The following is a 24,430-nucleotide window of genomic DNA, read 5'->3' on the forward strand; positions in this document are numbered from 1 at the left end:
CAGACACCCGTTTTCTGCCTAGGCTGTGGGTGTATCTACCCCCTCAAGGGACATCAAAGCTAGGGCAGGGCTTTGCAGCTTTATGGGCCAAACAGCTGGTTCCAGGGAGCCATGCCTCTGGAGCTGCCTCCAGGCTTGCGGTGGCCCCACACGTATATGTAATGCATGGGTTACTCACGGGAGGTACCATCACCCCTATCCTGGGATATGGCCTGACTGCCGGGGACTGGCTCCATCAGGAGTATAGGGCTGTTGGTCTCTGAGTTCAGCTCTGGCTCTGGCAAGGGTAGCGGCTAGGCCACCTCCTCCTCCTGTGGAGGCTGCCGCTCTGGTGGTGGGGCTGTGAGTGCTGTTTCTATGCTGTGGCATGATGGGGATTTGTCCTTCCCCACCTCCAGATGCCATGTAGCTCCCAGTAATAGGGGTGGGTGGCAGAGCCTCCCCTGGAGCATCAGATAGCATCCTGGACCCAGACATATCCCTTCCTCAGCTGTTTTACTTTGTCCTAGACCTGCTGTATGCTGCCGGGGGCATGGCCCCCTATTTGGTTACGGTCAGGGCTGTCCTGGTGTAGATCAGCATGTTTTACCACTTGGCCTTGGGGTCCTTCAGGGTCTCCTCCTCCCCCAACAAGTCCAGCAGGGCTTGGACCTTGGCCCCACTCCAGGAGGGGCCCTGCCACTTGGAGCCACAGGATGGGTCCTGGAACCCCTCAGGCTGATCCCTCGAAGACCCTCGAGGTTGTCCTGGGAGGACTCTGCCATCATGGCTCACTGTGCACATGTGGCAGTGAGGGCATTTAGGGAGCAGCATGTTGCTCTGCTGTTCACACACTCTCAGCTTCCTGCCACAGGGTACCTCAGGTTCTCTGCAGCTTTAAGAATGGCTGGAGGCAGGAACCATAGAGATCTTGCTGTGGACACGATGTTTGCCCGGGTTCCTGAAAGGCACACTGGAGGCCTTTTCTGTTAACAGAAGTCCCCCACAACATCCAGACCAGCATTTTGTCGACAGATCTCTGTCAACAACGGCATTCTTCATTGTGGTGACCAGGGTAGAGCTGTTGATAAAAGTGCTGTGTTCTGTTGACTTATGGTTGACAGAACATGCTTCGTAATCTGGACGATCTTTGAGATTTGTCAACATAATAGCCATTTTGTAGACAAAACCCTGAAGTCTAAACATAACCTAAATGTTTAGCAAGCTGTTTGTAGTAATACACACACACATACACACACATACCACACACACATGGGGGGACCTCTACTTTATCCATAGGAATGTAAAGAAATAAAAATGAAGCAAATATATTCTGGCATCAGCATGAGCTCAGCTTGAATAAGGAATGTAGAATCAAGATAAACAACTTTGGAAAAGGGAGAATGAATTGATCATTTAATTTTTTAAATTACTATTCATTATTTGGCCTCTAGTACTGGATTTTACACATAGGTTTACATTAAAGTTAAAGTACAGGAAATATAGAGACATAACTATAGTGCCATAGCTAGACCAGCATAACATTCAAGTGTAGATGAAGATGACAACAGTGGAAGGGGTTTTCCCATTACTTTATTAGGTGCTCCTAAAACCACAATCCTACAATTGAAGAAGACTATATTGGTTTAAAAAATAGTTTAATGGAGGAGGGAAGGCAGGTATAAAATGTGATGAAATACATTAACAAATGAAATATGAAGTGGTTGCGATAATGGAGACTTGGTGATGTGACTCGCATAACTGGAGCCCAGTCGTGGAAGGGTATGAACTGTTTAGGAAGGACAGGCAGGGGAGAAAAGGATGAGGAGTTGTGCTCTGTGTGAGGGAGCAGTATGATTGCTCGAGCTCCAGTATAAGGAGGGAGGAAAAGCCAGTTGGGTGTCTTTGGGTTAAGCTTAGAGGTGGAAGCAATAGAGGTGATGTTTTAGTTGGTGTCTGCTGTAGACTGCCAGATCAAGTAGATGAGGTACATGAGGATTTCTTCAGACAGCAAAGAGAAGCTTCCAAAACGCAGGCCCTTGTTCTCATGGGAGACTTTTATTCTCCAGACGTTTGTTGGGAGATCAATACAGCAGCATGCAGACAATCCAGGAAGTTTTTGGAGAATGTTCGGGATAACTTTCTGGTACAAGTGCTGATGGAACCAACCAAGGGCCGTGCTCAGCTTGACCTGCTGCTCACAAACACAGAAGAACTAGTAGGAGAAATGGAAGTGTGTGAGAACCTGGGCTGCAGTGATCACAAGATGGTAGATGTCAGAATCCTTACAAAAGGAAGAAATGTGAGCAGTAATATACAGACCCCTTGGTTTCAAAAGAGCAGACTTAGACTCCCTGAAGGAACTGATGGGCAGGATCTCCTGGGAAGCAATGATGAAGGAGAAAAGATTTCAAAAGAACTGGCAATATTTTAAAGAAGTCTTGCTGAAGGCACAGGAACAAACCATCCCTCTGCATAGTAAGAAAAATAAATATGGTAGGCAACCAGCTTGGCTTAACAGGGAAATCGTTGGTCAGCTTAAACTCAAAAAGGATGTGTATAAGAAGTGGAAATTTGGACAGATGACTAAGGAGGAGTATGAATTCACAGCTGGAAAATGCTGGGCAGTAATCAGTACAGCAAAGGCACAATTGGAACTGCAGCTGGCAAAGGATATGAAGGGTAACAAGAAGGGTTTGTACAGGCATGTTAACAATGAGGGTTATCAGGGAAGGTGTGGGGCCATTACCGGATAAGAGAGGTAACCTAGGGACAGAAGATGTAAAAAAAGCTGAAGTACTCATTGCTTTTTTTGCCTCAGTCTTCATGGATAAGGGCAGATCCCACACTACAGTGCTACAAAATATAATATGGGAAGGTGGAGTGCAGCCCTCAGTGGGGAAGAAACGAGTTAAGAGCTATCTAGAAAAACTAGATGTACACAAATACATGGGCCTGGATTTAATGCACCTAAGCGTACTGAGGAAATTGGCAGACATCATTGCTGAGCCTTCGGCCATTATCTTTGAAGACTCATGGAGATCGGGAGAGAGTCCAGGTGATAGAAAAAAGGCAAATGTAATGCCCATCTTTAAAAAAAGAAGAAAGGACATTACAGAGAATTATAGATCAGTCAGCCTTACCTCAGGGCCTGAGAAAATAATGAAGGGAATCCTCAAGGAATCCATTTTGGAGCACTTGGAAGAGGGGAAAGTGATCAAAAGTAGTCAACATGGATTTACCCAGGACAAGTCCTGCCTGACCAATATGTTTAGCTTCCATATGAGTTTAACAAGCTCTGTGGACATGGGGAAGTCAGTGGATGTGGTATGCCTTGACCTCATCAAAGCTTTTGATATAGTCTCTGGCAACATTCTTGCCCATAAGCTAAGGCAGTATGGATTGGATCCATGGACTATAAGATGGCTAGAAAGCTGGCTTGATGGTTGGGCCCAAGAGGTAGTGGTCAATGGCTCAATATCTGGATGGTGGTCGGTTTCAAGTGGAGTGCCCAAGGCTCGGTTCTGGGGCCAGTGTTGCTCAACATCTTCATTAATAACCTGGATGAGGGACTGGGTTGCATCCTCAGCAATTTTGCGGATGACACTAAGCTAGCGGGAGAGGTAGATATGCTGGAGGGTAGAGACAGGATCCAGAGTGACCTGGATAAATTGGAGGACTGGGCCAAAAGAAATCTGATGTGGTTCAACAAGGAGAAGTGCAGAGTCCTGCACTTGGGACAGAAGAATCCCAAACATTGTTATAGGCTGGGGACAACAGATTAAGCAGCAGTACAGTGGAAAGGGACCTAAGGATCATGGTGGATGAAAGGCTGGATCTGAGTAAACAGTGTGCCCTGAAGCCAAGAAAGTCAATAGCATAATGGGGTGCATTAGGAGGAGCATTTCAAGCATATCTAGAGAAGTTTTTGTATTCCTCTTTTCAGCACTGGTAAGGCCACATCTGGAATATTATGTCCATTTTTGGGCCCCCCCACTATAGAAAGGATGTGGATGTGCTGGAGCAGGTTCAGCAAAGGGCAATGAAAATGATTAACGGTCTGGAGCACATGATCTCTGAGGAGAGTCTGAGGGATTTGGACGTATTTTATTCGCAGAAGAGAAGACTGAGGGGTGATTTAATGGCATCCTTCAACATCCTGAAGGGGTGCTGTAAAGAGGATGGAGACAAACTGTTCTCAGTGGTGACAGATGGCAGAAGGAGCGATGGTCTGAAGTTACTGGAGGAGAGGAGTAGGGTTGGATATTAGGAAGAACTACTTCACCAGAAGGGTGGTGAAATACTGGAAAGCGTTGACTAGATTGGTGGTAGAATCTCCATCCCTCGAGGTTATTAAGTCCCAGCTTGAGATAGTCATGTCTGGGATGATTTAGTTGGGGTTAATCTTGCCTGAAGCAGAGGGCTGGAGTCAATGACCTTTTGAGGTCCCTTCCAGCTCTGTGATTCTATGATTCTATGAAATAGAAGAAAAGGGAAATTGTTAGTAAAGAAAATTAAAAAGTTAGGAATGATAGAAAATAGATAAAGGAAGCAAAGGAAGACAAGAAGATGTCTAGGGCCAATGCAGCTGAGGTCAGTTAACAGGAGTTATTAAAGTATATTAAGAACAAAAAGAATCCTTACAATATTATCGGTTCATTATTATGTGGAAATTATAGATTTATCAGTAACAATGCAGAAAAGGCAGAAGTCTTTAATAAATATTTCTGTTATGCATTTTAAGTGGGGGTCAGGAAGGTGAGGTAGTCTCATATGATAAAAACAATCTTTCCATCCCATTAGTATTTCAGGAGGATGTTAAACAGCAGCTGCAAAAATTAGATAATTTTAAATTATAAAGTCCAGATAATTTACATTCAAGAGTTTTAAAAGAGCTGAATGAACAGGTCACCGGACAGTTCACATGGATTTTCTGTAAGACTTGAAATACTGTGAAGTGCCAGAATCCTGGAGGAAAGTTCTTGTTGTTTCAGTATTTAAAAAGGTTTAAATGGAATGACCCACATAGGTCTGTTAATCTGATATTGTGTCTTTATCAGCCACTTCATTATCTTGACAGTGGTTAATTAATAAAGAATTGGAGGATGGGAACTGAATGAATAGCAATTGACATTGGTTTATGGAAAATAGTTCTTGTCACATGCATATTTATATTTTATTAGACTTCAAATTTGGTTTATAAAGTTAATAGTGTTGAAATAATAAATTTCTGTAAACTGTTTGACTTGGTACCTCATGATATTTTGATTGAAAGCTAGAATAATACAAAATTAACATGGCAGACATTAAATAGATGAAAAATGTATAGGTAAATGGAGAATCACAACTGAATGAGTATGTTTCTAATGGGATCTTGCAGGGACTGATTCTTGGCCTTATGTTATTTAACACTTTTATCAACAAGCTGGAAGAAAATATACAAATATTCACGATAAAGTGTTGCAGATCATGCAAAGATTGAGCGAATGATGTTCCAAGGTGTATCCACCCCACACTGGGCTGGAAGGGATTAATACAATGTGAGTGAAGTCCTAACCCCCACCGCCCAGCTATTCTGGGCATGCACCAAGCACTGAGCTAGTATTAAAGGGAGTATCTCAGCTCAGTCTGGGCTGGAGGCCAGAAAGGGCCACCATTCACTGGAGCTGTTTTTCCACCCCATCCATCTCTGACAACCCCATAGACTCGGCTGATAGGTCCTGATACCCTACACCCCAGACCACACTATATGCTTTGACTGTTAGGTCATGCATCCCTGCACTGAAGGGCTACACCAAAGACTTTGACCATTAGGCCACACTGCTCTGCAACTAAGGGCCATCTTATGAACTCTAGCCATTATGCTGTGCTGCCCTGCAGCTAAAGGCTATCTTATAGACTCTGGCTGTTGGGTCATGCTGCCCAGCGACTAGGGGCTGCTTTACTGACTCTGGCCAGTAGGCCACATGGCCTTATAAGTAAGGCTTCCTCAATATAGAGCCAACCCGGGGGTAACAGACCAAGGCAGATCCTCGTAAGACTGGCATCAATACAAGCAGCACCCACAGACCTGAGAAACTGTCCCCACCCACCCTCCCAATCCCTCCCGCCTTCCCTTTGGCTTGGAACGAGTTGTACATACACCATCACAAATGCTAAATAACAAAGAGGACTAATAATTGATACAGACACATTTGGTAGTTTGGTAAGCTAGGCACACACAATAAGTATGCCTTTTATTAATGCTGAATGAAAATGTGTGCATCTGGGAGCAAAGAATAGATGGGAGACTCTTATCCTGACTCTGCAGAAGATGGTGGGGTTGTGCTGGATAATCAGCTGATCATAAACTCAAGTACGACTTTAGGGGGGATCTCAAATAAGATTATTTTACCTTTGTAGTTCTTGAATACTATGTCCTATTGTGATAGCCATAATTCAAGAAGAATGTTGATAAATGGGAGAAAATTTAAAGAGAAGTCAGGAGACTGGAGGATTGGAAAACATCTTTAGTGGTAGATTCAAGGAGTTTAGTCTATTTAGGTTTAAAAAGAGAAGGCTAAGCAGTGACTTAATTGGTATATAAATACCTAAAATGAGGTTCACTAGTATATGCTGGCTAACATATAAGTACATGTAATAGACACAGGTGTTTCTGTATCTGTGTATATATGTGCATCAATATGAGGATGATATCTGCTACAGGAAAAGGAAACTGATGAGACTTAAGATGATGGAAGAGGTTTTTTCTACATACGTGACAGGTAATTGCTTGGAGAGAACACAACTGCAAGCTGAGAAGCTGTCCACTTTCCTTACTGCTCTGCAGTTTCTCAGCCTCTTGAGCAAGGCAATGCTCTTCAGAAGGGGTGGAAGCTTGGTGTACGATGCAACACCAACGTAGTTTATTGCCTGCCAGCCATCTCTTCCTAATTTGTGGGATCAAAGCCTCCCTACTTGAGCTATACTTTCAGAGTGTCCTTCTTATTAAGGCTATGTCTGCACTTCTTGGAAGAGCAGCGCTGCTGTGGCTGATCTTCCAGAATTCAATTTAGCATACATAGTTCTTGGTGGTCACTCGATAACCAATAGAATGTCTTAATGTTACCTGCCTATTTGTGAGTCCATTGATGGCTGGTCAGCCCAATCATGGAGCTGCATATCTTATCACAGAAGATGCACGTGTTAGAAAGAACCTAAATGGGAAATTAAAACATGTAAAAACTGACCTGAACCCCTCCAAGAGCTACAAAATTCAAACTGTTATTCTAGAATAACAGTGGTGTAAATACTTGGATACTCTTTCGCATGAAATATTGTCTCTTATGTGTGTAGATAAGAATTTCTAAAATTTCTATACCAGAGCAAATTCTGGCTGCCTTTCAATACACAATATTTTATATCCTTTTTCCTCCTTCTAGTGACTAGTACTAAAATATAAAGGATTTCTTCAACATACTTAAGAGAGGTGAATACATAATGCTAGACAAAGTGGCTAATAGAAAACATTTGATCTAATACCGACGTGCAAGCACCACCAGCATGATCCATGGCTACTATTTTGCAGTGGCAACTTAACAATACTTACAGGGGGCAATGAAGCATGACTTGCCAGTTGCAACTGCTGGGGAATATTTTTTGACCTATGCTGAAATTTGGCCAGGACATCAAGGATATGTCTACACTATGGATGGAGGAGTTAGGTCCAGATAGGGCAAACATGAACACATTAGCTTAGTTGAAGTTAGTGGGACAGAAATCCCAGTGTAACTGCAACAGCCCAGGTGGCACCAACACAGATATGCCAGGAACACAGAGGGTGGCATTGGCCAGTTGCCTGGGTGCTTATGTATAGTCTTGGATAGCACTGTAGTTGGATGGGTAGTCTGTGCTACCCTGTTCTGTGGAGGAGGAAGCTGTTTGGGGTTTTTGTTGTTGTTGTTTTGCCGTGCACCACTTTGTCTGCCTGAGGCGGGAATTATACCTCCAGCTGCACTGTACACACTAATTAACATGCCATGGAATCTTACAAAATCCTGACAAGATTTCTTCAATGGGGTGTTTCTAGAATAATACTCAGAGTCTAGGTGACATTATATCTAAGCAGGGAAACAATATAACTCAGGCTATGTCTACACAAGCAGCCTCTCTTGACAGGTGGTGCTGTCAACAGAGTTACCCTGGCAAAACATCAGTCGACAGACAGCATCTACAAGGCACCCAGATTTTTCGACAGAGGGAGCTCCTTAACCCCAGAAGCACAGCTTGCATGGAGGGACTGCCCGCTCTGCACATGGTTAAAATCTCACCCCCAGGCATGGTGTGTGGAAAGCCTTGATGAGCCCTGCAGGCACAGCCAAGCCATCCCACAGCATGTCAGGGCATGCCCCCAGCTGCTGCTGCCACTGCCCCTAGTTCTTACTGGGGCATTCCATCACTTGTGGGAGGATGACAGCACTGAGGAGGAGCCTTCTGAGGATGGCGCATTGCGCGGGTATCCTGGCAGCCCCCCCTGCCTCTGGTGCCCCTATGGGTCTGTCGGTACCTCACTAACTCTGAACTTTTGAATGAGAAAGGCCACCTTCCGTGAGCTGTGCAACCAGCTCGCCCCCATCCTGCACAGACAGACACCCTCGAGAAGAGGGTGGGCATAGCTTTGTGGAAGCCAGCAACACCTGATAGCTACCGCACTGTGCGCCACCAATTTTGGGAGGGGAAGTCCACCATCAGGACTGTACTGATACAGGCAAGGCAGCATCGGGCTGCATGGGGGGGAGGAGGAGGAGAGAATAAGGGATGGGGGGAGGGGGGAACAGGAGTAGAGGCGGACAGGGAGAGAGGAATGGGGGAAGAGAAGGGATGACAGGGGGATGGGGGGACAGGGGAGAAGACTGTGGAGCTCACTGGGGCCCAGGAGTGCCATCCCCACAGTGACTCATGGCCACGTCCAGTCTCCTGTCCCTGCACATGGTGCGCACCATCAATGACATCCTGCTCCAGAGACTCCTCCGCATCACCATCGTGGACTTCCTGGTAGCCAACTTCAACAACCTGGGATTCCCCAGTTGTTTCAGTTGTTTCAGTTGTTTCAGGGCACTGGATGACACACGCATCCCTACCCAGGACCCAAACCACAGTGCTGGAAATGTCATAAATCAAAAGGGGTACCACTCAGTGGTCATGCAGGCCCTGGTGGTCCACCGAGATCAGTTCCTCAATGTGTAGTCTGGGTGGTCAAGGTCCTCCAGAATTCAAATCTATTTTGGAGGATGGAGACAGGCACTTGCGTCCCCTGCTTGGAGCTGGCTATCAGGAACATGCAGATGCCTCTGTGCATCCTTGGGATGTGGCCTACCCACTCCTTCTGTGGTTCATGAAACCCTGCACTGGCCATGTGGAACATTCACAGGTGCTGTTCAATGGCCACCTCAACCAGGCTAGGAACCCCATTGAGCTGGCCTTCAACCAGGTGAAAGGGAGGTTTTGTTACCTCCCGACACAGTTAGATGTCGGGGAGTGGACCATTCCCACAGTTGTTGCTGCCTGTTGTGCCCTCCACAACTTGGTGGAGAGGAAGAAGGAAGAGTTCCTGCGGGACTGGGCACCAGAGGAAGGGGGCACTATGAACAAGGTGGCCCACAACCAGCCCACAACTGGCAGGTGCATGCAGATGGGGTATGCATTCACGAGGCCCTGCAGGAGTCCTTTGCCTGCAGCCCCCATTGACTCCACCCAGGGCACTGGTCCCACCATGCCCCTCTCCTGCACCAACTCATCCCCATACTACCTTTCCCCAAGGTGGGACACAGGGGTTGTGAGAAATTACATAAACTTTTATATACACTCTAGCCTTTCACTCAAAAATAAACATACGGTATTGTAACTAAAAGGAGCCTTAACTATTTACAAAACGGGGTCGGAGACCCTGAACTAAGGGAGGGAGATCAATTGGGCTGGGGGTTGAGGGATGTGAGCCACGTTGACCTAGGGATTCCCTTGCGCCCTGTGGCCAAGTTTCCCTGTTGGGCTGGGTTGGGGCCATGAACACGGGAAGGTAGCTGCTACATCCAACTCGGGGAAGAGGGGGACAGGATGGTCACCAGGGGTGGGGAGTCCTGGGGATGGTGAACCCCAGCCATATCGATCACCCATCACAGTGCATGGAGCATTACATGGGATGTGGCGTTTGGGGGGAGTGGGGGCAGGAGGGGGACACTGGCTGCAAGGGAGATGGGAGCAGCAGGCTCAGTGGGTGAGGTGGTCGGAGCTATCCAGACTTCCACAGTGTCCAGCAGCTGGTCCACCCAGGCCAGCCACTGCTCAGACGCCTGCATGTGGTCCTGGTGCCACTCATCGTCCTGGCACATCAGCTTCCCCATCAGCTTGTTCTGGCACCGGAGGGTGGCTGTGTAGACCCACAGGGTGTCATTGTTCATCCAGCAGTGTGTCCTCCGGATGTGGGCAAGCCTTGGTGGTGGTGGGCTGCTGGTCTTTGGGGCACTGGTCAGGGTTCCACCACATCTGCCTCCTCCCTGGGGCTGCCTGGGAGCTGGCGGGGATGGTCTGACCCTCAGATAGTGCAGCTGTGGGGATAGATGGGAAGAGGTTGAGTCTTTCTCGTACCACAACATGTGGGCCCCGCCTTCTGCCCCCTGGGAGACACAGCCCCCACCCAGGTGCTGCTGGACATAGCTGGCCCAGGTGCACACATCTCTGACCCTACATGGTGGGCGCTGCTGAACAGCGATCCTGTCATGTTGGGGGAGAATGGCCTGAGCATCTTCCCCCACCCAGTGACATGTAGGGGTCCTAGCATGGATGGTAGGGGGCCTGTGCTGCCGTTCCATCCCCAGGACCCCACCACGTGTGTTCAGCTCACACCACCATTCAGGGGTGCAGGCTTGGGGTCTGGAGCTCAGCTAGCCAGCTGTCACACACTCAGCTTTGGCAGGAGTGGCCTGGCCCCACCCCCTTGACTCAGGATGTCAGAAGGCCCCCGTGGGGCTGCCAGCAGGCCAGTGGCAGCCCACTGAGCCTGGGTGGTATGCACTGCCACGGGCATGGGCACAAGTGACAAGCCCTTGGGGCTCCTGCCTTCCCAAGCCATTCCTGGCTGCCCCGGAATGCCCTGCCTGTCCCCCACCCCCCTAAGCCTTGGGGAATGCAACAGCCAGGGTACTCTCTGGACAGTCCTGTGGACAGGTCCAGGGATGCCCAAGTGGAGCTGCCAGTGCTGGGGGTGGTCGAGTTCAGGGCAGTGACCTGCATACCCTGGCTTGACTCTGGGTCCAACGGGGGCTCCTGGTCTGGCTCCGGTGAACTGATAGGCTGTGGGGAAGCACCCTTTGGTGGGGGAGACCGTCTCCTAGTGTCCCTGGGGGTGGTGCTGGGGACCTTGTCCTTGTCCCTGAGGAGGTGATCCAGCTCCTTGTAATATAGGCAGGTGTCAGGCCCCGCCTTCAGCTGCTGCCACGTGTCCCAGGCCCACACGTAGGTCTGGTGGAGCTCTTGCACCTTCACCTGCAGCTGCTTGAGGATGCAGGTTGGGGGGTCATGCTTCACCAGGGCTTCAGCCCTCCATGCATAGCCTACACCATTTTGATGCTTTCCAATGGTGTCCAGCACCACCTCCTCTTTGGCCCAGAGGGTCAGCAGGTCCTTAATTTACAGGAGGACCAGGATGAGGCCTGCCTCCTGCAGCCCCTTCTGGAGGCCTGGGATCCCTCCCCTGAGCTGTGGGAGGGTCCAGGATGGTCTCCAGCTGCCTGGGACATTTTTGTCTCTTGCATGGATTGGCTGGCATTGTGTGCCTACAGCCACATGCAGCAGGCCTGTAACCATACCTCCAACTTCCTGCGTGGGGCTCCTGGGTCTGACAACCCCTTTAAATTTCTAGTTTAAGAGGAAAGATGGGGAAGAACAAGGGCTTTTAATGATTATATTGTAACTTTTCTAATAAATATTGAGTCTGTTCCAGAATGGCTATGGTCTGAAGAAGTGGGTCTGTCCCACGAAAGCTCGTCACCTAATAAATTACTTTGTTAGTCTTTAAAGTGCTACTTGACTGCTTTTTTGTTTTTTCTAATAGAATTCAAGAAGTATTGGTTTAAAATACCACACCTAGAGTCTGTTTTTATTCTTTCCACTTATGTTAGAGAATGGACAAAATTCTACTCCTTAATTTCAGTGGGATGATCTAGACATCTTTAGATATATTAATACACACATGGGTCTACGTTAAGCAGAATCTGGTATACTCTACGTACCTGGTTTAGACCTTTCGATAGCATATATAAACCCTGTTGTTTTATAAACTGTTTTTCATGAGTTCGAAATTACTGTGTTACTTACAAGTGATGACAACCATAAATTAGCTATGCACATTGTCCCAAACAAGTATAAGTGATACATTTATACTGAAAACTAACTCTGAATATTGAATGGGAAACCATTTTAAAATGACCTTATAGCTTGTTAAGAATGTTACTTTAACTATGTATTTTTTCACTTTCCTTCCTCTCTAAAGATATTTCTAATTGCCTAGAATTAACACATCTCTGAATTTTGAAAGTGTTATAAATAACTTTCAAGGTAGTATTTCCAGCGTCACAACTTTAGAGTCCACTGTCTCTGGAACTTAAGGACATGCCTACATTGTATATTACGCCTGGGCTGTGACTCACTGGTGAGCCCAAGCCCCATCTTCCATCCACACACACAAGCAAGTCTGGTAGGGAGGTGGGCTGGAGCTCAAGTGGTGCTGCGGCTTGAGTCTGATATATGGAGGTATACCAAACTTATAGAGCTGGAAGAGACCTTCAGAAGCAATTGAGTCCAGTCCCCTGCCCTCTCAGCAGGACCTATCACCATCCTTGGCAGATTTTTTTTAACCTATTTGCCCCAGATTCCTAAATGACCCCCCTCAAGGATGGAACTCACAATTGTGAGTTTAGCTAGACTAATGCTCAAACTGCTGAGCTATCCCTCCAAGTCCAAGCTATTCATCTTGCCATGTGTGGATGCAATCCAAGCTGTAGACCTGAGTCAAAAGGTACATGTAGTGCAATATGGAAGCATTAACATGGTTCTGAGACACTCTAGTTCAGCAATTGTAAATTCAGGTTTACAAACCAGCATGGAGATTCATGTGTGGAAACACCAAGCCCATAATTCTGGATCTCACTGATCTGATTTACAAAGTAATGTTGACATATCCCAGCAGAATAGTTGTAATTTCTATGTCTCATATCGGAAAGCTGGAACACTCCTCTTTCCAATGGTGAGGTTCCTAACTGTAGCCTGAAAGGATTGTGAGTTATCAGAGTTAAATCTGTTACAGAATATTGTATGTTCCTTGGCTTTGAGGCTTTGTGATTAAGAGGAGGTTAAGGAAAATTGTCTACCTGACAATAAGAGTGTACCTGCCACAGAAATACTTGAAGCTCTCCTCAGAGTTAAAACAGAACGTAAAAAATTAATAACAGTAAAGAATTTAGTGGTAGCAAAATTTTAAATTGTTTCCTTGTGCTTTCCTGTCTGTAAGTAGTATTGACCTGTCATCTGTCATCTTATATTTTCTTTGTGAACTCTTAAAGCAGGGACTGTTTGTACAGAGTCTAGCAAAATGGAGCCCCAATGCCTGATTGTGAGCTCAAGGCTCTATTATATAAGAAAAGAATTAGTTGTTGGAAAAAATAAATTTCTGTAGATTAATGAAGAACAAAGCAATGGGATGGCAACTGATGACGTTCAAAAGGGCCTTTCCAAGTATCATATTCCCAAGACCAAAGTACTTCTACAGCATATTGAATACAACTTTTCAGTAGCTCTGAGGTCTCAAATTAATCCAGACAATTAGAGCCCTGAAAATTTCATGTTATCTGCTTTATATCTGCAGGTGGATGTGGATGCAGATATCCATGGCTCAGTTTTACAGATAAGGTTGTGGATCCATGCAGGACTCTAAAGGAAATAAAACACTGGCACAAGTATTCACAAACAGGGTAGCTCTAGCCCTACAACTATTACTAATTAACACTAATCAATTTGCTTTACTCGGGGAAGAAATTCTAATGATATTTCATGGCAAATATTAAATGGAATTAATCATGTTATATTCATAGCTTCTAGCTATACCTACTGAGGGTCATAAAGAGGATTATTTAAGTTTTTTTTTTGTAATTGCTTTTTGGACATGAGTATCTAACCTTAATGGAACCAGCATAAAAGTCTTCATATGAGTTGCTGTATCTGAATGGGCAATATCATGGACTGTCCACAAAGACAGGCACAAGGTGCAGGTGGAGACTTTTTTTTTTGCCTATTTACCCGTTTGTTCTATCCAGCTTTTTAAAACAATTTGTAAGATCCAGAGAACCTGAGAGCATGATGATCCATGCTTTTAAAAAAAAGAAAAAAAGGAAATCCACCACTTCCTGGTTTTATTTCTGTGAAACAAAAGCTTTCATTCACTACCTCAGCATCACAGAGGTATGAAGCCTGTCCCCCTCTCTCTCTCTCTCTGTCTCTTTCTCTCTCTCACTCTGTTGATAGAATTCATTCAATTAAACTTCATACTGATGGGTGGTCTCTCAAGGGGTTCAAACATGAAGAGGTACAGATCTCACAAAGCTCAAATCAATTGATAATGATAAATCTACTGCACTTTTTATACATCTAATGTCAAGGCCATGAAGGATGGAGAAATGAAACATTATCTAATTTAGCAGGGTCTACTTAATGAAAATAAAATGCCATTGCCCATGTGTTTTTTTCTACAAGTGCTCCCAGTGCTTCCAACTTGATAAAATGTGCAGCCATTTTCAAAGACATTGAAAGAGGCCAACAATAAGCTTCATGAGCGATTTGAAAGAGAGAAATCAAAAGGCGTTAATAAGCTGCCCATCTTGGATACTTCCTTGCAAGCTAACCTTGATGTTTTGAACAGGTTGTTACATAAACTTAAAACATAATGAAGCTTTGAGAAGCAGATTGCTCTCATTTTTTTTCCAAACTGACTGACTGGAAAGACAGAATATTTAATATTCTATTATAGGAATTATTCTGAAAATGTGGAAAAAAGTAATGGTACTTGGGGTAGTGCCACAGTTCTCACAGAGTTGCTAGATATGTAGACCACCAGGTTCTCCTCCAGAACAAAATGATGCTAAATTTAAAGGATGGGAAGACAGATGGTTTAATCAGAGATCTTTTCAGGAAATTATGTTACTGAACTTTGCACATTTAACTTAATTCATAACTTAAATTACCTATTTGCTTGAGTTTGCCACATCTACCTACAAGTTGGTCGGTTCCTAGACAGGGTTACTGAAGGACAAAATTCACAACTGAATAAAAAACAATTAAAAGAAATGCATCAGATTTTGACCTAACGTAAATAGTTTCTATCTCTGCAGAACAACTTGTTCCTTTATAAGCAACTGCATACCTTAATTTCAAGTGGTAAATATTTTTCCTGGGTAGCCATTGGTAGTAATCACTAATCACCTCTTGAAATTTCTTGGTGATGGCTACTGCTTATAATACTTGATGGTACACAAACAGAACTCTTTCTTGAAATGTTGAACAAAATGAGTCCAGATATATTTTAAATATGCCATACTGAGATTTCTCTCTTATCCACGGTAAGAGCTTGTATATGGAATTACCATTGCATATACAGAGTTTGATTGCTCATTCGTTATTTCATGTGCTCTAGTCAGATGACTTGTTATTTTATGTTTAATACGGTCCAGGAATTGACCCACAGGTTCAACTGCTAGTCATGTTTATAGTGATCACATATCTTATCTTAAATTGATTGTGTCTACCATTCCCACATGAGTGATGTGCTAACTTGTAATCTGAAGCTACTTTAACCTAGTGAAAACAGATTGAATCTATCATGCACAGGATTGATTGTGTAAATGTTAGGATGTCTGCATAGATATCATCCAATTGCTTTCTTTACTGAGATAATGCAGTTGCTCTAGGTCAACAAAAATGTTGGCCGAAACATTTTCTAGTAGTAGCTATTTAGATTTATAATTAAGATCAAGTAAGTGTGACAGAAAACGTAATTTGACTTTCTGATTTCTGTATTTGCTATTGATGGGCAAAAACAAACTACATGTTTATAGGAATCCCTTATGATGGAAAGGGCTTTACTTGTATGGAAAGGCACTATACGTCAAATCCTGGGACAATCTATATACCATATAGTCCCATTTATTTTAATTTCTCAAATGCCAGTAAACATAGATTTTGTCCTTATATATAAGGTATGCAAACATATATGAATAGTACAGTGCAAACAGCTTGCTACAGCAAATATAAATCCTGTGCAAGGACCGAAGCATGTGAAAAATTCCATAGTATCAGAAATTCTCCCAAACCAGACAAGAGTATGAATTTCAGGTGAAGTAAAAATACAATTCGTTTTGACATCCCATATATCCAGGTGCTAGAGTGATGGGTAAGAATGTAAAACCTTAAATCACATCAACTTCATTGAGTGGGGTCCACATGATTGCAAACTTTGCTAAATTTATTACAGGATCTGAATAATCTGTAGGATTTATAGAATAAATTTCACCGCTGGGGACATTTAAAGTAAAACAAAACCAAATAAACTCCAACATGTTGCCATGTGAATTCTAGAGTCAGACACTGGCTTTTCATACATTTTATGAGCTGGGGAAAAGCTCACGTTTAAACATGTAGTTGATGGATCTCCATTCCAGATGGCTAAATGTAGTGCTTTGCATGTTGAATAGTAACAGAGAGGAAGCCGTGCTAGTCTATATACTATCAAAACAAAAAGCAGTCAAGTAGCACTTTAAAGACTGGCGGGTCTGTCCCACGAAAGCTCACCTAATAAATTATTTTGCTAGTCTTTAGAGTGCTACTTGACTGCTTTTTGTTTTGATAGCATGTAGACTAGCACAGCTCCCTCTCTGTTACTACATTTAAACATGGCACTTTAACTTAAAATAACTAGATGGATGACTTCCATGGGCCACTGGAATGCTTTCCATTTGCTGCCCATTTGAATAAGAAGAGTTGCATGTATCTGAGGTACTGGATGTGGGTATAGCAATAAGTAAATGTGCTCATTTACGATGTACGGAGATACTTCTGTGGGATTTGGTATACAGCATATAACTCAATATGGGTGCCTCTTTTGTGGATTTTAGAATTTGGAGGGGTTTATCTGACTGGTGTTAATTTTTGTCCAATGTGTTACTATGTTGACTTTAATATACATGTCTGTTAAGTTGATGCTATATATTTTATGAACAGAAAAGTGTAAATTTTGATAGCAGGATAAGCTTGCGATGTCTAAGTTGCAGGTCATTCCACACAAGAAATAATAAAATGTTTAACAACTACTACACCTTGTGAATTCTGCAAATATGACACATCTAGCAATTGATTTTGAGTATGTTTTACAGAGTTTAATGATTCAAATGATATTTCCATACGTCTTCAATTGGGCCATTTCTACACATGCCACTTGTTCTGAAAATGTCATGCTAATGAACAGCCCAGAAAATGCCAACAAGACATGCATGTAAATTGCTGGTATCTCATTAGCATATGGTCACAAGTTCTTCCAGTCTCCAAAATAGCCATGTGGAAGCGTGGCCTCCAGGGAGCTCCCCATCTTCCTGAACTACAGTTCATCTTCTTCCAGACTCTGAATCACATCACCATATGCTAATGAGGTGCCAGAAGTTTACATCTACGCCCCACTAGCATTTTCCGGGACGTTCATTAGCATGCTGCTTTCGGAACAAGTGGCATGTGTGGAAACAGCCTTGTAGAGAAAAATTCTCCATAGCAATTGTGCATTAAACTTTACAGAGCTTGGATGGGGAATAAATAGCTTCTGAATTTTAAAAAACCTCTAAATCCTAAAATAGCTTCACGGTACACATTAGCATAGAAACTGTGGGGTTTGGTGCCTAGGAACTAGCTTGCAAGCCAATATTAACTTATAACGAGAAGGCAGAGAGCCTACAGGGAATGGAAGAAAAGGGTCTGATCAGCAAATGTCTACATTGTGTGGGTAAAAAAAATGCATTAATAAAGTGGGAATTGCTAAAAGTCGAGCTGAATAAACTCTTGCCAAGAAAATTAAAATTACTATTAAGAGGCATTTTAGATTTTGAAATATATAAAGAGAATAAGAAAGATGAACCGATATTTGATTGAAAGTGTGTGACTAAGTTGTTTGTGAGGGTAGCAGGCAGGGCTCGGCAGCCCAGCGGCTCACTTCAATTTATGTCATACATTCATAAAGCTCATGCTTCAGTGTTTCATCAGGCTTCTGGCGGAGGTCAAAAAGGTACTTTTCTGCCACTCCTCAGTGTGTAATCTGGTAAAGATTTTTTTTAATCTCCTTCATGGGTAGCAGGTACAAAGGGCAGGGGAAGGCAAAGCTATCCCAAGCTGCCAGCCTGTCTCCACCCTCACTCTGCTCCCAGCTGCTTCTCCCCTTCAGCACATCTTCCCCCAATCTTCCAGGCAATCTGGCTTCAGTCCCATGGAGGCTGAGGAGGCTGGATCCAGGTGTCGCCTGTGCTCTGGGGCTGGGGGTCTGCATAAACTCCAGGGCTGGGGTCCTGCCCTCCCCATTCTCTGGGGAAGCCTGGGGCCACAGGCCACCCACCGTCATTTTCTTTTGTGCTCCTTCCAGGGCTGGGGAAGGCTGGACCCATGTGCTGCCTGTCCTTCCACTCCACCTCCCTGTGCCCCAGGCCAGGTGGAGGGAAGGCTGAGGCCACATGCTACACTCTGTGGGAGGGGTGGCCTGATTCTACAGTGGGAAGTGGGCAGGTGCTAGGTTACCACAGTGCCATGAGTGGCAGTGGGAGGGACTCAGGCAAAGGGGCAGTACTGGAAAAATGTCTACCTCTGTCCTAGATTCCTATCATCTCCTTCCTCTATAACATCAGGGATGGCCTCAGATGGAGATGGGACATGGTGGATTTGGGCTAGTATACTGAGATGGCACCAAGCAATCTCTCTCAGATGCTTGGCTGGCTGGTTTTGCTCAGGTGTTCAGGATTTCATTGATTACCATAATTCCCAAACGTCAACTCAGCAGTGACTGTGGGATTTTTTGTTTTCCCCTCCAACATGTGAGTGTGGGTCAGTTGCCAGGATTATGTGGCTATAACATTTAATAATTTCCTTGGCATTTCAGGTTGAGTTTTGATGCACCTTAGACCCCTTTATTCTCTGCCTGCTGCTCATAGCCCCAAACGTGTTGTTACTATGGTGTACTTTCATTTCTTGGGTCAGTGTGGGAGACTCTGCAGAAGGTCAGACTAGATGATCTAGTGGTCCCTTCTGGCTTTAAGTGCTATAACGCTACGTGCTATGATCCAGATCTCAGTTCTGTACCATTTGCAGGTTAGAATACAAAGGACAGCAATTCAAAATCTTACCTACCTCCCTACTCTCTCTGACAAGCTGATTTAAAAAAAAACTCAGGGATGTGGTAGGGTTGCCAACTTCTCTGACCACTTCTCTGATGGATGCTGTTCATCACAGTGGCATCCAGACCATCTGGCTGGGATACTTGGCACCTTAGATGTGGGATTTTAGAAGTAGCTCTGAAGAAACTGGTAGGTTGAGGGCAAATGAGGCCACTTAAGATTCCTGATGAATGTAACTTGTTGCTTAGCTGTCACCACATTGCATGTCAGACTTAGGGCTGCCAGACATCCTGCAATCTGTGGGACAGTCCTCAATTTCCATGACAAGTCCCATGGGGACATTCTTGCATAAATGCACGATGTCATAGAAATTTCTGGTCCCAGCCAGGGTTCCCACAGCTGGGACTGCTAGTGGTCCCCTACTCCCTGACTGGCAACACCATCCCAGCTGCAGCACACTCACAGCTGTAGGGCTGCTAGGGTTCTCCTACCCTCTCAGTTGGGAATCCCACACCGAGGGTTTCCTGTCTGGCAAACCCTAACCAAAAATCTGTCAATCCTAGTCTGGGTGTCTATTTGTTAACGTATAGAGAAAAAGGACAGTGAGCTGCTTAAGTCAAGCACATCATACTTCACACAAATACAGAACTCCTAACACTAGTTTCTCAGCAAAAGCCTATTATCTTTTATTACTAATCTCTGTTGCAGTAGGGGCTAGAAGGTCCTCTTGAGAACAAGAGCCCTACTGTGCCAGGTGCCACATTTCTTCAAAATAATGGGTGATCAAAAAGAAATGCTGCCAATTCACATGCCTAAAATTAGGTTCCTAAACCAAACACGTTTAGGCACTTGCATAATTCAGTGTGACATGGAGGTAATTTCACACGTAAGCTATACTATAGTCTGAAGTGGAGACTACACCTTTATGAGACTCTTGTCCAATGGGGAATCACTTCCCAAACTACCCACTGAAGCAATTCTAGTGCCAATCACAACTGGGCATCAGTAGCCCTGGATTCTACAAACCTAAAGGCAACTATGAAAGCGATGCCCTCTTTGTGCCCTCAGACCTAACTAGAACCCTTTGTCCCATGCTTTTACCTTCCTACACATAGAAAGAAATGCGATGTGGGCAGTCACGTGTTGTAAGTAACAAGATATCATGATCTTGACTAGTCCCCAAGCAGCTCATTGGGTTACAAAAGCTTCCCATTGGGCCCCTCATAACGTACACACCACTAAATTTGCAATAATCTAAGGTAAACTACCCCCACTGGACTTCCAAGTAGCTGGAAGGAACATGGTGGGGGCACAAATCTTGTTTAGTAATTTTGCCACACAGGAGAAATCCCACCTAGACCAAGTTTAGCAATCAGCCTATCACCCAGCCTTATAAGAAATTAAGTTATGTAGGTTAGGGCTGGAATAGAATCCAGCTGTCCGGCAGAAAATAAGAATTCAAAAATGACTGTTTTTCAATTTTGCTTAAATGCATTCCTGGCGATTTCATCACACAACAAAATTTTTAAATAACGTTTCTACAAATATAACAACTTTAAACAAGCATTAAAAGCACCTGGATACTCCAAAAAATCACTTGCAACTAATTATCTTCATAATTGCTAGAATGAGGTGCCAGGCACTCTGGGGGGTAACAGACTGCTGATAACATACTATAGCTCATACTTTGATATTGCAGCATGCTTTTTGGGGGGGCTTTTATTAGATTTAATAGATTTTTTTCATCTTTAAATTCTAAAGTGGAAATATGTAGTCATGATGCCTGGCATAAACTTCAACACAGCATACATCTCAATCAGTTGTGACATTGTCTTGCTTCGTATCACATTGTGTGCATTTTCCTTTGTGAAGATGGTTATGCCTCATAAACCCAGTCAAGGGCTGCAGGTTAAATGGTTATGAAAGTGAACCTTAGTCATTTTCTTATAGATGGAAAACAGCACCGATAAAAAAAGCAAGTCACAATTTATGTAAAAACAACTCTTTTCATGGAAAGAGGTTAGTATTGTATTTTATTTTATACAAAGGTTCCCAAAAACTCCCCCTCTTCCCCCCACCTTATTATTTTATAATTATATTTTATTAATTATAATTATAATTATAATTTGTAATTGAAAACCATGTACAGTCCCCATCTCTTAAGGTACATTATAGCAGAAGAAACATCAAAAAGCTGGTAACACACATGATTTGAGGCATGGTGGGACTTCCACATGTCAAGCTTTTAAAAACATTACCATTAAGTTTAGAAAGACAAATGTATACAGTAATAGGTATGGGATAGAGAGAGAAAAGAAGTGCTTTTACTTATACTCATTTGTAATAGAACAGAAACTAATGAAAGACAAGACATTTACATTCGAAAAAAAATGAATGCATTTTATTTTATATATTCAGCAATTACTGTGTGGAAATCATTCCTACAAAATCTGAGACCAACAACTGAATAGAATTCCAAAAAATAACAAAAATATGTGTATGCTGTGGACATTTTTCATACACAACAAAAGGGAAGACAGAGTAAAAATATGAAAAAGAAATAAATCTCAAGCTTCATAGCATAAACCAACCCTATTGAATAGTGGAACATATGATTTTTTAAAAAAAATATTTAGATCATATTAGCCTTCAGACCTAGTGAGGATACACCTTTTTCTGAAAAGACAGCCTAATGTTTTAAAAGCAACACATATCTTTGTATACTCCCGATTTATATGTATAAGTCTAAAACTCTAATACATTTTAAAACTTTTATATAATTTTTTGGCAAACAGGACTTTTTAAATTTCAAAATATTTTCTCTTAAAACAGCAAAGGTAGATGAATCCAATGTAATCAATTTTGTGGTTACTATATAGGAGACCTGTGACTCTGGGAACAGACCACAAACACCTTTCTGAACCAGACAACTGGTGTTGATTTTTATCTTTTATTTGTAAGAATAACAATTCTACCCTTGTGTGCAGAGCCCACTAATACTCTTTACTATTTCCTTCACAGGAGATTGAAAATATTGTTATCTACTTCCATTTTATCCCCTGGGGTAATTCTTGGAAAAGCTATTAGTCAGTGATTATATTCACTGGCTACACTTGAAGAAATCAGGCACCAAACATGTGATAAGAAGTTTTCATAAGTAATAGACCTCAATAAACTCAAGAGGTATTGAATTTTATCATTTACCCTGGAAAACAACCTTTTTTTCAATTTCTCAGAGAGCTATTTCTGGGACACATCATATCTGTTTATGCAATCATTATATATTGTTGAAACTCTGTGCTGATGTATTAACCTGGCTCACAAATTTCCAGAGGGCTAGGGTGCGGGCTTTCATATCTTTGTTGCGTGCCTATGTACATTTTGCTACAGATTGCATAGATAACTCTGCATTCTTTACATCTCAGATACAAATATATTTACTGTTAACTTCCTTTTCACTTAAACCAAAAAGCAGCCTATGCTACTTACAGGCTTTGAGTTGTTCTTCAGTTAGATATTGTGTATTTCCTCTGAAATTGAGCTTTGTTTTGTTTTGTTTTTTTAAAAGTCCTGGCTTTTCTTTAGTGCTTGATAGCAGAACTACAGGAATGTCTGAATTCAGTAGTGATATCAGAAAGAGGCGACTACTCTAAACTGACATGGTGATCCTTGTTTTTTATATCTGCCATCAAGCCTGAGACTAGATAAAAGCAATTTCAGCACAATAATTTTGTGATATTTTTTTTGGTATAATGAGATTTCTTTTTTAGTAATTTAACACTCCCTTTGTTTACAAACTTATATTTATACATAAATAAATAACTGAACATTACTAGTATAAATAATTGCATAGTGATCAGAAAAATTCCAATATGAGTGCCTACAGTAGCAATTTTTTAATTACTGTACTATGCCATATTTGCTTGACAGCAAATAACCATAATTAAGTTTCAGTTACAAATCTGTCTCTCCATATGCTCATGGCTGTCGCAAAATCTGACCCATATAAATGGAATTTAGTAAGTTCAGTCTATGTTCAAGTAGGAATTCAAAGTTGAAGATGAGAACAAAATCCTTTTGAATATTTGTAAGTTACATAAGAATGAAATGCTTTTTGGTCTAGTCCATGTCAGAAATTAGAAGCTGGTACTGGATATAATGCTGGTCAGCTATGCAGGTTGTTCCTTTACTTGTTGTGTGGAAAAGTGTTGAGATAAGAGAACAATGCCTGGCAGGGAATTATGTACTATATGTAAGCAGGGAAAAGCTTTAAGCTCTCAGGTGTTCATTTCAGAAGGAATTGCTCAGGAAGCGTGCTTTTTTTTCTTCTTTTTTTAAACAAAAAAGGCACCACATAAAACACTCTGGCTACGGTTACACTAGAAGCATCTGTCAACAGACGTTTCTGTCCGAAGAGATTGTCCACAAAAACATCTGTTGACAGAGCATGGCCATACACTAAAGATCTTGAGCTACCTTATTTTCAGCTGGAATAAGGATGGGTACTCATCAAATCACAAAAGCTGTGTCTACACATGAGCACCCTTTTGAAAGGGTGAAAACTGACTTTCAGTGGTGAAAATAGCAGCCATCGAGGGGGCGCACTTAATGCCATTAGCTGATCGACATTTCGATCCACTATTTCAAAGCGCTGCCACGGTCTTTTGAAAGAGAGCGTCCACATGGCTCCAAGCCCTCTTTTGAAAGAAGGGAAGTAGGAAATACCGTAGACAGGTTCCCACGGCTGAGAAGCCCTTCAGGGGCCATAGCCAGCTGCTCCCTTAAGGGCCCCTTCCCCCACCCTCCACTCTGCACAAGCTGAGTGCTGCCCAGCTGTCCCCAGCCTGGCAGAGCCCGCTCGCACTTATGACGGAGGCACAGCAAAAGCTCCTGCAGGAGCACACCCTCATTGTAGACGCACTGCTGGCAGTGCTGTCCACCATCCCCACAGCTGCACTTGATCTCATTCGGTGGCTGAGAGGTCCTCCTGGGGCCGTGGGGCTCCC

Source organism: Carettochelys insculpta, chromosome 1 (genome assembly GCF_033958435.1).
Source record: "Carettochelys insculpta isolate YL-2023 chromosome 1, ASM3395843v1, whole genome shotgun sequence".
In the NCBI taxonomy this organism is placed as follows: domain Eukaryota; kingdom Metazoa; phylum Chordata; order Testudines; family Carettochelyidae; genus Carettochelys; species Carettochelys insculpta.